The 18,257-nt window shown below is 41.5% G+C and overlaps 1 protein-coding gene and 1 long non-coding RNA gene across 10 annotated transcripts in view; both read left to right on the top strand.

The window, feature by feature from the left end:
* Nucleotides 1-18,257, top strand: part of TMEM182 (transmembrane protein 182) — a 464,198-nt gene that overhangs the window by 100,175 nt on the left and 345,766 nt on the right. The gene's annotated exons all lie outside the window — the stretch shown is intronic.
* On the top strand, nt 660-6,297 carry LOC309612139. Its single transcript, XR_014235006.1, has 2 exons — nt 660-4,459; nt 4,492-6,297. It is a non-coding gene; the product is annotated as an uncharacterized lncRNA (long non-coding RNA).

Raw genomic sequence — 18,257 nt, 5'->3', positions numbered from 1 at the left:
CGGGGGAAGGGAGGGGTATGGTAGTTATTGGAATGCAGGGCGAGCCTGCAGTGGCAGAGGCCAGCATGACATTGCACCAGACTGAGGCACGCCATGTGTTCTCCTAGGGAAGTTGTCCCTGGATCACGGGACCGTGGCCGTTGCGGGCTGCACAGGCTCCCTGGGGGATGGGTGTGTGGGTAATGACCTGTGCTTGCATTCTTGGTGGTGGCAGCAACAGCATTAGTGTTTCATGCCCGTCTCTGGTGTCTGCGCTGATAGCCGCAGCTCACGCCCGTCTCTGGAGCTCATTTAGGCAGTGCTCTGAATCCCCTCTCCTCAAACACCCCGAAACAATGGTCTCTCACCTCTTCGGCAGCTCCATACTTTTTCCTGGGCTCCCTCCCGGCTAGCTGTGGCGCACTAGCCCCCTTCAGGCTGTTTTCACTCAGCCAACCCCAGTCCTCTCCCTGGGGTCTGACCTCCGAAGCCCCAGCCTCAGCTCCCAGCCCCCGCCCGCCCCGGTGGGTGAGCAGACAAGCCTCTCGGGCTGGTGAGTGCTGGTCGGCACCGATCTCTCCGCTTTTCCCTCTGCACCCCTGTTGCTGCGCTCTCCTCCCTGGCTCTGAAGCTTCCCCCCTCTGCCACCCGCAGTCTCCGCCCGCGAAGGGCCTTCCTAGAGTGTGAAAACCTTTCCTCCTTCACAGCTCCCTCCCACTGGTGCAGGTCCCGTCCCTATTCTTTTGTCTCTGCTTTTTCTTTTTTCTTTTGCCCTACGCAGGTACGTGGGGAGTTTCTTGCCTTTTGGGAAGTCTGAGGTCTTCTGCCAGCGTTCAGTAGGTGCTCTGTATGAGTTGTTCCACATGTAGATGTATTTCTGATGTATCTGTGAGAAGGAAGGTGATCTCCACGTCTTACTCTTCCGCCATCCTGAAGGTCCCCCCAGCCCTTACTTTTTAAAGGACCTTTTGTGTGACTGAATAGCACTCTGGAGCATCAACTTTGATCGTTCTGAAGATTTAACAGAAGACTTTACACGCCCACCTTCAGCTTCCTCTCTAGACCATATTTTGCTGAGAGTGCCCTGGATTTGACCTTTACTTGGAAGCCATTTCTCCACTTTGGAAATAACCATTTGTCATCTTGAGGGTCTGAGAACTTTCAAATCCAGCAAGTCCTGGCTCCTTTGTGATTAACAGTCCTTCCCACAATTTATGTCTCTCCTTTTGCATGTACTACAAGCAGCAAAAAGAAACCATTTGGTACCTTCAGCAACTTGCTTGGAAATCTCCTTAGTTCATTTGACATATGTTCTACTTTCCATGTTACTGCAGGTGATAATGCTGCAAACCTTTCCCCCACTGTATAACCAAGATCCCCCTTCCTCCAGTTTCCAAAAATATATTTGTCATTTCCTTGTAAGTCCTCACTCAGAGTCCTCAAAACCTAGAGTGCTACTAACAGTCTGTTCAAGGAAATTTATGCTTCTCTAACATTTCCTAAAAATCCTTCCAGCTTCCACCAACTGTCTTGTTCAAAGCTACCCTCACATTTTAAGGTATCTTTTCATGGTAACACCTCATTTCCAGGTACCAAAATATGTATTATTTAGCTATTGCTACATAATGTTACCCCAAAACTTAGTGTCTTAAATCAAAAAACATGTATTATTTCATAGTTTCTGTGGCTCAAGGATTTAGGAGTGGCTATGCAGGATAGTTCTGGCTCAGGGAATCTCATGAGGCTGCAGTCAAGATATTTTCTGGGCCTGCAACCATCCCAAGTCTCAACTGGGGCTACAGAATCCACTTCTTAGCTCACTTATGTGCCTGGCTTAGATCAGCTTCCAAGCTCACTTATGTAGCTGCTGGCAGGCCTCAGGTCCTTGCCATCTGGGTCTCTGCATAGGCTGCCCGGGTGTTGTCATGACGTGGCGTCTGCTGATGTGTGTGTGAGAGAGAGAGAGAGAGAGAGAGAACCAGAGGATAGGAGAAGGTGGCCACCGTGGAAGCCATGGTCCTTTGGTAACCCAATCTCAGAAATGGTATCTCATCACATTTGCTGCATTCTAGTCCAGGAAACAAGTCCTCAAATTCTCAAGGTGAGGGATTACATAAGGGTATGGATTCCAGGACGTAGAGGTCCTGCAGGGCTATCCTCACATCTGCCCACCACACTAGAGTATGCTGTAGTCACAAATGACCCCAAATAGCATTGAGAATGCTTCTGGTTCTTCTCCATGTCTTCATTATATGACTCAAGATAGCACAGTTGACTCTATCTGAGACCCTGTCTATTTTTTGGCAGAGGAAAAAGAGATTTCAGAAGTATCTCATGTCACTTCCACTTAGATTTTGTTGGGCAAAGCAAGTTTCATGGCTTAAGATTGATGTTAGGGTGTAAGAGTACAGCTCTACTGCAGAGAGGAGCATCAGAAGAAGGGGTAGCACATGTTTTGGGCAACAACGCAGTCTTCCACAGCTAGCCTCAGGGATTTCAGGAGATTGATATCAAGCAACATATATTTTTGACTACAGTGCATTTAAGCTAGAAAATAATAACAAAGTCTGAATAACCTATGTATGTATCAAAGCGAAAGAATCACAATTAAAATTAAATAACGAATAACAAAATTACTAAATATATCAAATTTGTGGAATACAACTAAAGCCACACTTAGAAATTTATAGCAGTAAGTGCCTATGATAGAAAAGAAGATTTGAAAATACATGAACTGGACTTCCCTGGTGGTGCAGTGGTTAAGAATCCTCCTGCCAGTGCAGGGGGCACGGGTTCAAGCCCTGGTCTGGGAAGATCCCACATGCAGCAGAGCAACTAAGCCCGTGCTCCACAACTACTGAGCCTGCACTCTAGAGCCCGCGTGCCACAACTACTGAAGCCCATGCGCCTAGAGCTCATGCTCCGCAACAAGAGAAGCCACTGCAATGAAAAGTCTGCGCACTTAACAAAGAGTAGCCCCTGCTCGCTGCAACTAGAGAAAGCCCGTGCACAGCAACGAAGACCCAACACAGCCAAAAATAAATAAATAAACAAACTAACTAATAAATAAATAAATAAAATTAAATTTAAAAAAAGAAAGAAAATACATAAACTAAGCATTTAAGTCAAACATTTGAAAAATAATAACAAAGTAAACTCAAATAAAGTGGGGGAGAGGAAAAAGCAGAAAATATAAAAAAGAAAACAAACAAAAATAGGTTAATTAATACTTAATTGAAATAGTAATAATAATTAATTGGAAAAGGGTTTGTAACTTTAATAACACCTATAAAATAGATGGCAGAGATAAGCAATATTTATTTGCTTAGCAACAACAGGAATGCCAAAGGATGCTTCAGTAAAGATCCTATAGTCATTAAGATATCATGGCAGAATATCATAAGCAAATTTATTTTAATACGCTTGAAAATTTTTATGAAATGGTTGAATTTGTACGAAAGCATAAGTTACCAAAATGACTAAGGCTGGAATGTAAAACCTTACTGATCCTTTCACTTTTAAAGAAATTGAAGAGTAATTATAAACCTTCCCACAAATAAACTCCAGGTCCAAGTGACTTACAAGTGGATTTTACCAAGTATTGAAAGAATAAATATTATCAGTATTTCACAAATTCTTATAGAGAATGAAGGAAAAAAGAGAGAATATTCCACAACTAGTTTTAAGATGCCAGTGTAACGGTGGTATCAAAATTTGGCAAGAACACTATACGAAAGGAAAGTTACAGGTCATTCCTACTCATGAAAATAGATGTAAACTTCTAAACAGAATAATATTAAACCTAATCCTGACAATTATAGACAGGACAGTACATTATGACAGGTTGGGTGTATTCCAGGAAAGTAAAGTGGATTTAACATTTGAAGATCAATCCATGTATTTCATCCTACTAACGGGATAAAGGAGAAAACGTACATGCAGACGTTTTTAAATAAATTTGACTTGCATTCATAATTTTAGAAAAACTCAGCAAACTGGCAGTAGAATAAAACTCTCTTAACTTGAAAAAGATCTATAAAAAGCCTACAGCAAACACCATCTTTAGGGTGAAATATGAAAGCTTTCTCTTTGCGATCAGAAAATGATGAGAGCTTTGCTGTCACCCTTTCTATTCAGTTTTTTACTTGATGTGCTCAAATAGTAGATAGGGTGAGAAAAATAAATAAGTATAATAATTGGAAATCAATAAATATGGCACAATGATATGATATAACTATGACTGCATATATAGAAATTTAGAAGACTCTATAGATAAATTACTATAATTAACAAGTTTGGCAAGAGAGGTGAGCAGTGTATGTTTTGGTCCAGGCTGCTATCGCAGCAGACATTTGTTTTCAACAAATTGTGGAGGCTGGGGAGTTCAAGATCAAAATCCAGGGACTGGGATCTTGGTTCTCTTCCTGACTTATACTCAGCACCTGTGGCTGTGTGCTCACCTAGACTTTTCTTGCTGGTTGTGCATGGAGAGAGAGAGAGCGAGAGAGAGAGAGAGAGAGAGAGAGAGAGAGGGAGAGAGAAAGATATTCTTCTTATAAGGGCACTAATGCCATCGTGAGGGTCCCACCTTCATGACTTCATCTACACCTAATTATCTCCCCAAGTCCCCACTTCCAGGTACCATTACATCAAGGGTTAGGGCTTCAACTTATGAATTGGAGGGGGACACAAACATTCAGTGTATAACAGCATACAAATGTGTAAATATACAAAGTACGTATATAATATTCAAAATTTCATAAATAAATTAGATTTTTGCTTACCAAAAATAGAAGATTAGAAAGTTAAAATGAAAACCATACCTTTTACAATAATATAATTGTACCTAAAAATGCATCAAATGAAAAATGTTTAAGAACTCTACACAAAAACTATGACACCTTACTGAGAGAAATTAAAGAAGACTTAAATGAATGGAGGGATATATTAAGCTTGTAGGTTGGAAAGCCTGATTTCATAAATATGCTAATTATTTCCAAACCTATTTAGAGTTTCAAAGCAATTGCAATCAAAATTCAACTTTTATTTTTGTGGAACTTTATTGTTTTATTTTACAATTGCTGTGAAGTACAAAGGTCTAAGAATGGCTAAGACATTATTGGAAAAAAGAATAACAACATGGCAGAACTGAGACTTTTAAAATATTATACCCTAAGACACTGTGTTATTATCACAAAGGTAGATGACCACACAGATGAAGTAGACTAGAGACATGATTTTAAATTTCAGAAATTCTGTTCCTCAAAAGACATTCATTAGGGATGAAAATAAATGTCACCAAGTTGGAGCATATATTTGTACTACATACATATAACCCCAAAAGTTCACATCAAAAATAGACATTTCTCCAAAGAAGATATACAGATTGCCAACAAACACATGAAAGAATGCTCAACATCATTAATCATTAGAGAAATGCAAATCAAAACTACAATGAGATATCATCTCACACTGGTCAGAATGGCCATCATCAAAAAATCTAGAAACAATAAATGCTGGAGAGGGTGTGGAGAAAAGGGAACACTCTTGCACTGTTGGTGGGAATGTAAATTGATACAGCCACTATGGAGAACAGTATGGAGGTTCCTTAAAAAACTAAAAGTAGAACTACCATACGACCCAGCAATCCCACTACTGGGCATATACCCTGAGAAAACCATAATTTAAAAAGAGTCATGTACCACAATGTTCATTGCAGCTCTATTTACAATAGCCAGGACATGGAAGCAACCTACGTGTCCTTTGACAGATGAATGGATAAAGAAGATGTGGCACATATATACAATGGAATATTACTCAGCCATAAAAAGAAACGAAATTGAGTTATTTGTAGTGAGGTGGATGGACCTAGAGTCTGTCATGCAGAGTGAAGTAAGTCAGAAAGAGAAAGACAAATACAGTATGCTAACACATATATATGGAATCTAAGGGAAAAAAAAAAAAGGTCATGAAGAACCTAGGGGCAAGACGGGAATAAAGACACAGACCTACTAGAGAATGGACTTGAGGATACGGGGAGGGGGAAGGGTAAGCTATGACAAAGTGATAGAGTGACATGAACATATATACAGTACCAAACGTAAAATAGATAGCTAGTGGGAAGCAACCGCATAGCACAGGGAGATCAGCTCTGTGCTTTGTGACCAGCTAGAGGGGTGGGAGAGGGAGGGTGGGAGGGAGGGAGATGCAAGAGGGAAGAGATATGGGAACATATGTATATGTATAACTGATTCACTTTGTTATAAAGCAGAAACTAACACACCATTGTAAAGCAATTATACTGCAATAAAGATGTTTTTTATATATATATATATATATATATATATATATATATATATATATATATGGAACTCTTATGTGTCTAAGAGAAAGACAAACAATTCAATCAAAAAATGAGTAACTTGGAAGAGCACCCCTCAAAAGTGACTGATAAATATATTAAAACACACTTGACTTCATTTGTAATCAGGAACATCTAACACACACAGAATTAAATACACCACGTTAACCTCCAGAATGGCTGATATTGTAAAAGACAGATAATGTGTTCCAGAAAAAGAAGCAATATTAATTCTTACACACTGCTAATGATGGTAAATCTTGGTAGAATCACTTTGGAAAATAGTTTATAATTATCTAATAAAATTGAAGAAAATCAAAATTTCTGACCCAGAAATTACATACCTAGAAATATACCCCTGAAATGCATGTATATGTGCACAAAGAAATATCTATATATCTATATCTATATCTATAGCTATATCTATAGCTATATCTATATCTGTCTCTCTCTCTATCTACACATACAAGAGTGTTTTAACAGCATTATGAATTATCTCAAACAGAAAAAACCCAACATTGCCATCATCAATAAAATGGATCAATAAATTGGGTTTATCTATATAGTAGCATAATACACAGGACTGAAAATTAACAAATTTACAGCTGAACACAAAAACATAGACGAACCTCACAAACATAATGTTGAGCAAAAGTTCCAAAACAGGTGAAACTAAGCCGTAGTATTTAGGAATATGCATGCTCATATTGTACAAGTACAAAGAAAAACAAAGATGTGATTTCCCTGCAAGTCAGGACAGTGGTCACTTTTGATGAGGGCTGGGAGGGGGCTTCTGAGGAGATGCAGTGTTCCGTTTCTTCATCAGCCTGTCATACATGTATTTAAAATTATTAAACTCCCATGTTTAGTTCATTGAACCCCAGAGCATGGACATGACTTCACAGTTCCTTCTTCTAAACCTTTCACATCCAACATTAGAGAAAATGGAAACCAGAAGGAAAGGAGCTGGCATAATGTCAACATTGAAATCTGCTTGTCATTTCCCTGGAGGGCTCGTTCCTTTTTGACTGCAACTTGGGCCCTGGAGCTTTCCTATGGCTCATGTTGCCATATTGTCACCCCCACCATGGTCATCATCACCAATAGAATTATTCTCCAAATACCCTGTTACCTGGGAGAGCTGATACTTCCTAGTCTTTCCTCACCAACGTAGAGCATAGTCGGAATAATAAGAAAGTAAATATTTTGTGTCCAGCCACCTAGTAATAATCTGTGGCTATAAACTGAAGTCTTCAAATTCCAGATGGATAACTTCACATCCCAGTTTTAGATCTGAAGGCCTAATCTTAAGTTCTTAATTTAGGGTCTGCCTGTATCCTTATAAGTCAGGAGTGAAACTGTTACTCTGTATAATAAAAACACGTGAGCTTTAAGGAATGTGACTAAATAATTTGCCTCCGCTGAATAGCTCTTGTATGTTGGCTTGTTCCCTCATCTGTTAAAAACAAAAGCTTGCACTAGATCTTCAGGTAATAAAAACTGTGCTTTTGGTATGAGGAAACCATGGTGCTGGATGCTGAGGTGGAGAGGAACAGGGCAAGATGATTCCTACTCTTTCAGGGAGTCTGCAGTCAAGGGAACATGAGAAACACAAGTGCAGCTAGATTAGAGAGGATGCTGGGATGTTTTGAAAGCCCTGTTTGGAAATAATCAAAGCAGTATGGATGTCCACCCGTGTGGCTGGAGAAGCTTAGCCAGCGTTCCTGAACAAGGTGACTGGCTTGCTCAGCACTGAGACAACCAGCCCTCAAGCAGAGGAGTGCCTAGCATGGTCCTTCACGGCCGCTACGCCCCTCTCCATGTGACAGTTTTTGATTCCTTAACTCCGTGAGGGGACATTTTCTTTAAGGATAGCCTGCGCGCGCGACGCCTTCACTTACATAGTGCAAATAAAGGAACTTACTCTCTGGGGACAAGTTGCCACCACTAACGCCACATGACACCGTTTTAATCCAAGATTTCAAATAAGTACTTGCAACACTCTGACAGGTGCTGTCATGCTCTAACACCTCCTTTTTTGTTACGGCACTCTAATAGACTAAGATGATATCACATTAATGTGATAGGAGATGACAGAGGGTTGAGAATGTAATACACTGGTCCCTCAATCTGTGTGATAAAAGCTGAATGCTGACAGGAAGTGCCAAATGGAGACACGTAGCATCTCCGGCTTCCCATCTTACTGCAGTCCAACTGCAGGGTGAGGTGTCCTGTCGCTGGTGCACCTGCTGGAGCTGAGATGGTAGGAAAGAGCTGGGCCCACAGGGAAGCTGCAGGATGCAGACAGAATGTTCTCCCCAGTGCGTATTTCTTCCCAAGGTGACTCAAAGGGATTACTGGTGCCCAAACAATGGAAAGAGGCCCTGGCTGGGAGTCAGCAGCCCTAAATACTAGTATTCATTTTTCTTTAATCTCTGGTTACTTTACTCTTCTTAGTCTCTGCTTCCTCATTTGTAAAATAAAGAATTTGGATTAGAATAAATCAGTCATTGCAATTTCAAATATGTAAGAAACCAGGCAGGAAATGAAATGTGGACAGCAAGCCTGGTGTAAATGACACGGGGTGCTTGAGCCTGAGGCAACCAGAGGCATACAAGCCCCAATTAAAAGAGTCAGAATTCATTTTTAACACTATGTTGGCTTTAGCAAATGGACATCTACTTTGGAAACCCCTATGTTCGATAAACTGTAAAGTTTTTTCCCACTTTAAAGTGCAAACTCAAATCTTCCCCAAGACATTTGGTAATTACACGACATATCTACTTCACTGTAGCTTAGTAAATCTTGTATATTAATTAGGATAACATTCGGCTGCAAGCAGAAAGGAAATCTCAAAGAATAATGGCTTAAATAAAATTTATTTCTCACATTCATCCAAGTCAGTCCATAGACAGCTCAGGGCCGTCCGGCATCTCTGCTCCTCAATGCCCCCAGGGACCCAGATCCTTTCCAACCATTCCTGAGGTGTGACCCTTGTCTCCGTAGTCTTTTTTTCCAGGCTGCGAGATGGAGGAAGGGATGAAGAAGCAGGAACAGAGGACAGTTTCTTGAAGTAGAGTCCCCAAAACTGTCCCATGGCACTTCCTTTTCCATCTCATTAATGAGAACTTAGTGACCTAGTTTCAAAGGCAGCTGGGAGATGTAGTCTTCACACTTAAGCAATCATGTGCTGTTACGAGCTGAATTGTGCTCCGCCTCCAAAACTCATGTGTTGAAACCCTAAGCCTCAAAGTGATGGTATTTGAAGCCTTTAGGAAGGTAATTAAAGTTCAGTGAGGTCATAAGGATGAGACCCTAATCCAATAGGATTGGTGTCCTTATCAGAAAAGGAAGAGAGGCCAGAGCTCTCTCCGTCCACAGGCACAGAGGAAAGGCCGTGTGAGGATGCAGTGAGAAGGTGGCCATCTGCAGGCCAGGAAGGGAGTCCTCACCAGAAACAGAATTTGCTGCCACTTTTTTTTTTTTTAAATTTATTTATTTTATTTATTTATTTTTGACTGTGTTAGGTCTTCGTTGCTGCGTGCGGGCTTTCTCTAGCTGCGGCGAGCGGGGGCCACTCTTCATCGCGGTGCGCAGGCCTCTCACTGTGGTGGCCTCTCCCGCCGCGGAGCACGGGCTCTAGGCGCATGGGCCCCAGCAGCTGCGGCACTTGGGCTCAGCAGTTGTGGCTCACGGGCTCCAGAGCGCAGGCTCAGCAGCTGTGGCGCACGAGCTCAGCTGCCCCGCGGCACGTGGGATCCTCCCGGACCAGGGCTCGAACCCGTGTCCCCCGCATTGGCAGGCGGACTCCCAACCACTGCGCCACCAGGGAAGCCCGCTGCCACTTTAATAATCGACTTTTAGCCTCCGGAACTGTGAGAAAATAAATGTTTATTGCTTAAGCCACCTAGTCTGTGGTATTTTGTTATGGCAGCCCGAGCACACTAGTACATGCATTGGTACCTTGCACTGTTATTAAGTTGGAAAAAAAGAAGAGCTGTGCATTAGTCAGGGGTTGCCAGAGAAATAGCACCAACAGGAGAAATATCTGTATCTATATCTATATCTACATCTACCTCTATACATATATCTATATCTGTATCTATATTCTATCCATATATGTAGATATATTTAAATATATACATATATTATGACAAATTGATTCATGCAATTTTGGACGCTGAGACGTTCTGTGATCTGCCTTCTGTAAGTTGGAAATGCACGAAAGCTTGTGGTGTAGTTGTAGGCCAAGTTTAAAGGCCAGAGAACTAGGGGAGCTGATGGTGTAAATCCCAGTCCAAGGGCAGGAGAAGACCAGTGTCTCACCCTTCTACCCTGGAAACAATTAAAAAGCAAGAATTCCACGTAGCATTACATGGGGCAAAGTGATGGGGCAAGAAGTGTTATTTGAATTCAGAGAAGGAAAGTTCAGTGGAGCAAGAGTAACACAGGAAACATCAAAGGTGAGTTTTTAATTGGCTGGTTGGAATTAGACTCCAAGCAAGATGTGTCATGAAGTCAGTTTCTGTTCCAACCCCTGAGAACTTTCTCACTGACCACAGTGCTCTATTTTGGTCGACTTTATCAACCATGACATTGTGTGGTCTCACTGGCTTCATTTAGAACTGAGCATTCAGCATAATAGCTCGATAAATTTTATAAAGATTGGAGGTGGGTGTATTGAAAACTGAGGTCGTGATCTCATTAATGGGTCAAACGCCAGTCTTCAAAGCAATACGAAATGGGTTTTATCCCAATATTCTCACTGTGATGTTAATGTCTTATGAAGAACTTGCATGTGTACACTGTCAAAAAAGTAGTGCAAATATTGAAAGCAAAACCAAACAAACAAAAATCTCAACAACTTCTCTTTGTCATTAACCTAATGGAATTACCTAGCATATTGTTTGTCATGTAGGCATTCTTAAAAGACTTTGTTGAATAGAATTGAAGAAGAAGAAAACTTGTGGGTATTAATAACTGTCATACTTGTGCAGACATGGATTTAGAGAGCAAAATAATACCTGGTACTAATGTTAATATAATACTTAAAAATCATGGGATTGAAGAGTTACATAAAAAAAGGCGCTTATTGTAAGATATCATGGATTTGCTTCATGGTAATTTCTTTTATTTCTCATTTATAATACTACAAAAGCAAACAAATTGTTCCTATAGAAACGTAATTTTTCAAGAAAATTCAAATGACAGTATTATTAAAAAAAGGAGAGAATAGATGTTGATAAGTTTATGATATACAAAAGCACTTAAAATTTTTTTGATCTGTAAAGGCTTTTACCTTTGAATAATTTATGTCAATTCACCAAAACCGGAAGTCAGTTTGTACATTTTTGGTGGAAAGGAAGGAATGCATAGTAGGGCTAACAGTCTCATTTGAACATATTTATCTTCTTACGGCCTGGTGCATGTCTCAGAAAACGATGGAAACATACTTGGGAGACAGTGGTCAGTTTCTGTACAAAAAAAGTGTGAATTATGAACGGGTCATCTTGGATAGCAGGCCATAACTTGAGTTTTCTTACATGTAGTTCATCCACTTCCCAAATTCAAAAGTCATTTTACCCTCACTTGGACTTATTTACTTAAGACAGCAATTAATTTTTTTAAAGAAATCACCATCACCAAATATTTAATTATGGTATTAGAGTACTTAGATTGTTTTGCATATTCACTCAAAGTGATTTTCTAATTGACCATTTCAGGAGTCACAAACTTAAGTTTTTCTTCTGTAATTTCAAAAGATACAGTGTCAGGAAGAGGGAGAGAACAAAACAAAACAAAACAAAACCAAAGCTATCTGAGCCTCTCTCAGTAAAGCAAAGCAGTGGGGTCTTTGTCCCCCTCATGTGGTATGTCTTCTGAACCTGACAGACTGGAAAGCTTTGGAAGTATCCTCAGGCTAAAGTTGAACATCTCCCATTCTAAAGTAAGTAGACATTTTACAGACATGCATTAGAATAGATTCAGAGGTTAATTTTTCTTCAAAATCATTGCATTAAGGTCCTCTGTGGTACTGAAAATACTGGAATTGGGTAGATTTTATCAATAAAATCCGAATTGAGTATTTGGTGTCTTGTAGGCAACCTATCTAGCCATTTGAGAAAAAAAAAAAAGTATCTTTCCATCTTAAACAAATTATCCACCAATTATTTTGCCTTTATTCTGACCCAGCATCAATCTGAGTATCATAGCTAATTTCCATTCCTGCAGGGTTGCATTCTCAGTACAGAGAAGCCTTTTGAGCCATTCCTGACATGCCTCATGTATTGATTAACCAGAGTGCAGGGCCTAGTGGTGATGGAAGACTTGAGAACGACACAGTATGAGTCCACACTCCAAATCATGGGGACAGATTTCTTAACTTCTGTGAACCTCCATTCCTTCGTCAGTCAAAACCAAACAGGTTGCTGTGAGTGAGCAAGATGTAGGCGACTGTGACTTACAATCATAATGATGACAAGAAGGGCAGGTGACGTTTATTGAAGTCTTAGCCATGTGCCAAGCACACAACTATCTATACCTGTTGGGACTCTCATCTCTTCCCCTCTTTATTGACTGGAGAAGCAGCCTATAGTAAGGGCGGAGATAGCAGGAGTCCCGGGGGATTAGCTGGGGTGCTGAGGCACGGACCCTGTCCTCTCCTGGACTCAGTCAGGGCGGTGGTGAGTTCCGGAAGGGCTGCTGGGAGAGGGCGGACCCTGGATCGGCAGCGGCACGCCTAGACTTTTCCTCCCCACCCTAGTCCCATTGTTTTTTAATAAGACAGTCTGAGTCGAATTATCTTTCGCTTACAGACAAACCCATGTGTACATCTTACTTAATACATTTGAAAACTTGTGAGGCCAGTACTAATACAATCCCCATTTTAAGCATGAGAAAACTAAGGTTTAAAAACGCTAAGTAACTTGCCTAAAGCTACATAGTTACTGGCAGGGCAGGAATTCCAAAAAACCGTCTGGTCTCCCAACGCCCAGGGCTTGGCCACTTCTCCACAATTCCTCCAGCTGATGTTCCTTTCTTATGCGCTGCACCACAAGGAAGGGGGTGGGGTGGGGGGGTGGGGGGGTGGGGGGATTGGAGGGTGGGGGGGGGTGATGATTATTTGGCCCAAGGCCATGATGAGAATGAGGATCCTGGCTGGCACATGACGGCCCAAGGCCAAGGGTAGATCATGAGGTGGATTTGAGTGCTATGAACCTAGTAAAGAGCTGGATTAATTAGACACTGGAGAAGGTTTCTCTATGGGAATTTTCACTGGAATTTAGAAAGAAATGAAGCAAGTGTCCAAGCCCCAGACCCCTGTGGAGAGGAGGTCAAGAGAGAAGAGGTAGTGGAACCTGTGAAATTGGCATCCCTAAGCTGTTGGCAGACTTCTTAGCTCTTTCATCCCTGTCTTTTCTCCAGGAACCATGTTTTTTCTAAGCCTGTAACCCCTCCTCTCCTTCCCCTGTCCCTTCCAACGTTATTAGTCTACGTTTATAGGACACAGTGCCTAATTTCTCTGTAACTTGGTGGCCATGAAGATCCCCATCGCTAAGTGTTATTGATCAGCTCCCAGCATCCTCAGTTCAGTCCTGCGTCTGTGTAAGGGTGAGACCAGCCAAGTCTCTGGATCTCACTAGACCTCACTCCCTTTTCGTCTAAAAAAAACAGCAGATTAGGTCATTAGTAAGACCACTTCCTGACCTAAAATTCTGTGGTTCTTGTCACAAAAAAATTCATAAATTACAGTGAGTAAATGAAGATTTGAGATATCATTTCTGGAAGGTTGCTGACCTCTAGTGTCAGCACAGATCTGGAAGGGAAATTCAGACCTCTTTGTTAATTTCACATTCCTATCAAGACTTCCCCACCCCCTTTCCAGTTTCCTTATGGAGGAAAAGAAAATGTAAAATACTTCAAATTAAAGTTCTATTAACTAAAGCTTCATTTACAGAATAAATATTTCTGCTGACATTTGACTGATTATATCAATTTTGAACTTCAGATTTTAATAAGGTATTACCAAGCCTAAGAATAAACAAGCTAATCAGGCCCACTTTCCTATTTCCTCCTTTGTATTAAATGATAAGTGAATTTAAAGCTATGCTTTGTCTTATTAATATCTGCTAAATATGGATGAATTACTGAATATATATTTATTCTTAAACTCATTTGGAGGCAAATATTTGCAAGACTTTTCTGCTATAATCTGATTTTAATATCTCAACTGAAACTGATTTATGGCACATGACTTCAAATGTGGTGTTAGTTAAAGAGGCCAAGAATTAACTAGCTGATTCTATCAAGGGTTTCTTGAAACTGATTTTGAAAGGGGGGAAAAAGTCTTTTTTTTTCCAGTCAGACTTTTTTTTTTAATAAATTTATTCATTTTATTTATTTATTTTATTTTTGGCTGCGTTGGGTCTTCGTTTCTGTGCGAGGGCTTTCTCTAGTTGCGGCGAGCGGGGGCTACTCTTCGTTGGGGTGCGCGGGCTTCTCATTGCAGTGGCTTCTCTTGTTGCTGAGCACAGGCTCTAGGTGCGCGGGCTTCAGTAGTTGTGGCTCACGGACTTAGTTGCTCCGAGGCATGTGGGATCTTCCCGGGCCAGGGCTCGAACCCATGTCCCCTGCATTGGCAGGCAGGTTCTTAACCACTGTGCCACCAGGGAAGCCCAGTCAGATTTTAATTGTAGGAATTTTCATGGCAAATATCAGAGTCCCACATAAACAAATCTTTAATAATTTTGCATGTGCATATTTGGTTTTACCATAATATTAACTGAATGAGGAACTCACTTCAGTAGTTTGTGTCATCCACTGAACATCATTTCTAGCACGCAGGCGGGTGCTGTGTGTTCTGGAATTAGCTACCGGGAAAGTCAGTAAATTCTGTTTCTTGGAGTTCTTTAAAACTTGCTGGATAAGAGACATGGGCAGTAGAGGCTGGTGAAAGCCAACCAAATGTCTCTCCTCTTCTGGCTATTAGCTAAGGAATGCTGTCCACCTACCATGTTGTACTTACAGAGCTTACGTCTTGTCCAATGCTTAGGAGAGTATACAAACCTCTCTGATTAATTGGTAAACTTCAGTCACGCAAAAAGTGCTTGCTGTCTGAGAGTCAGTGAACAGATCTCAGGCAATCTTAGTTTCCTCTTCCTGGAGTTTTGTGCTGGTCAATTGTGAATTTAACACAAGTATGTCTTAAAGTTTGTAACAAAAATAAATAAGCATTAATATATACATTTAAAAAATAAGATATAAGGATTGTTTATAGACCAGCACACCTATTTTGGAAGAGAAGTGTTTTAGATACTGAGCCCATTGGTGCCATAAACCCCTTCACCACTGTATTTAGTCAGGGTTCGCCAGAGAAACAGAACCAATAGGTTGTGTGTATACATATATATAGAGAGAGAGAGACAGAGAGAGAGTGACAAAGTGGGAGAGAGACAGAGAGAAAGATTTATAAAAACTGACTTGTGTGCTTGTGGAGGCTGGTAAATCTGGCAGGGCAGGTCAGCAGGCTGGAAAGTTTATTTTATTTTTTAAAATTAATGATCATATTTTTATTTTGTCTGCCTTCGGTCTCCTCACAGAGTGCTTTTGCATCTCTGGGCTGGGAATTTTAGCAGAAGTCAATGTTTGCAATCTCAAGTCTGAAGGCAGTCTGGAAGCAGAATTTTCTCTTTCTCAAAGGACCTGAGACTTTTCTCTTAAGTCCTCCAACTGATTGGATGAGGCCCACCCACATTATGGAGGGTCATCTGCTTTACTCAAAATCTGCTGATTTAAATGTTTATCACACCTAAAAATACCTTTGCAGCATTATCTGGACTGGTGTTTGACCCAACAGTTGAGCACTAGAGCAATAAGTAAGTTGACATATAAAATTAACCATGACACCCTGTAATACAATTATGCATGGGCTTGATTTAATATTTTATTAAACAATCTTTTGTTTTTTTGTATAGTTATTCACTTGCCCCAATTTGAGAAAAGTTGAAATGATGAAATGATTTTATTATGTAAAGAAATCATTCTTCCTGATTGGTCCTATCCTGGCTTCTTTCTCTTCTTCACGTCTGGGCCTTGGAGGGGGTCCATTTTAATCTGCAGATTTATTTCTTTTATCTTTTCTCTGAAAATGATGTTGTAGCTTTTATCCCAGGTATTCAGTCAGCTGGGTCTTAAGTGATGAGTCCATTTAGAAACTGTGAGGGTTAATTCTATGCGTCAACTTGGCTAGGCTACTGTGGACAGATATTTAGCCCAACATACTGGATGTTTCTGTGAAGGTGGTTTTTGGATGAGATTAACATCTAAATGGGTGGACTTTGAGTAAAGCAGATGACTCTCCATAATGAAGGTGGGATTCTTCCAATGAGTTGAAGGCCTGAGTAGGACAAAGTCTGACCTCCACCCAGCAAGAAAGAATTCTGACGGCTGACAGCCCTTGGACTGGAACTGCAGCTCTTCCCTGGTCTTCAGCCTGACAGCCTAGCCTGCAGATTTTGGAGCTGAATCTCCACAGTCCTGTGAGCTAATTCCTCAAAACAGATCTCCAAATTTCTCTCTCTCCCTCTCCCTTTCTCTCTATATGTATACATATATCTACTTATGTATATGTATATGTGCACACACACATACACATTCTGTTGGTTCTGTTTCTCTGGAGAACTGTGACTAATACAGAGAGAGCTGGAACCACCGACAGAGCAGAATTACGCTTTTTAAAAAAAATTATTTATTTATTTATTTATTTATGGCTGTGTTGGGTCTTCGCTTCTGTGCGAGGGCTTTCTCTAGTTGCGACAAGGGGGGCCACTCTTCATTGCGGTACGCGGGCCTCTCACTATCGCGGCCTCTTGTTGCAGAGCACAGGCTCCAGACGCGCAGGCTCAGTAGTTGTGGCTCACGGGCCTAGTTGCTTCGCGGCATGTGGGAATCTTCCTGGACCAGGGCTCGAACCCGTGTCCCCCGCATGGGCAGGCAGATTCTCAACCGCAGATTCTCAACCACCGCACCACCAGGGAAGCCCCAGAATTACGCCTTTTTAATTTGGGATTTCCATTGTTCTGACCTTTTTAAAGGATAGCTCTTGTTCCGCATAAAAATAAAGTTTTATTTTTAAAAATGTCACAAAGCGCTAGTAAGATTTGGGAGGGTTCAACAGAGGCCCAAGGGAGCTCTCAATGTTTCAGAATAAAGAAGCTGAATCTGGCTGGGCTTGGTGACTTTCTCTGTGTCTGGGACCTCACAAGTAGATGCTGTGTTCCTAGAGGCCAAGGAGAGAAGCACCCTTTCCAACGTGGACCTCCGGGAAGGGTGGTTCCCCAGGTGGGATAGCTCAAGCTGAGCATCAGGAGCAGACCCCTGGGGCCCACAGTGTGGCAGCCACGAGAATGTGCTGCTCGGGTGCTCAGAGCTGCGGCAGGAAATGGACGTTGGTCGCCGGGGCCCAGCGGCTGTGATTTGCAGCCATCACTTCACACCCGCAGGGCAGTCCCGCTTCCCATGGGCTGCTCCCACCGCTGACCCAGCATGGCCAAAATGCCTCTCGCCTCTGGGGTGCTTCTGGGAAGTGCTCGTGGCACCACATCAGGATGCAGGGTGCTCAGGACGCCAGGCCAAGTCAGGACTGACCATGCCCACCAAGCTCGACCTCTGGCCGAGGTCATCAGATCTCTCCACTGTGGGACACATTTCCCTTATTCTAATCAATAGCTATTTGGAGGGCTGATACTAATTCATTTACTAATTCATAATTTTGAACAAGTCATTCCTGAGGAATGGGGTGTAGGGGAGATTCTTCTAGTAACATTTTTACATAACTTTCCCAGTTACTGAAGTGCACTTTCCCACATGCAGTAAGGACACTGGGGAGTTAATGCTGGAAGGGACCCAATGATGATCC

Source organism: Balaenoptera borealis (assembly GCF_965194805.1).
Source record: "Balaenoptera borealis genome assembly, chromosome: 15".
NCBI lineage: Eukaryota > Metazoa > Chordata > Mammalia > Artiodactyla > Balaenopteridae > Balaenoptera > Balaenoptera borealis.
This window is presented reverse-complemented; position numbering and strand designations above follow the sequence as displayed.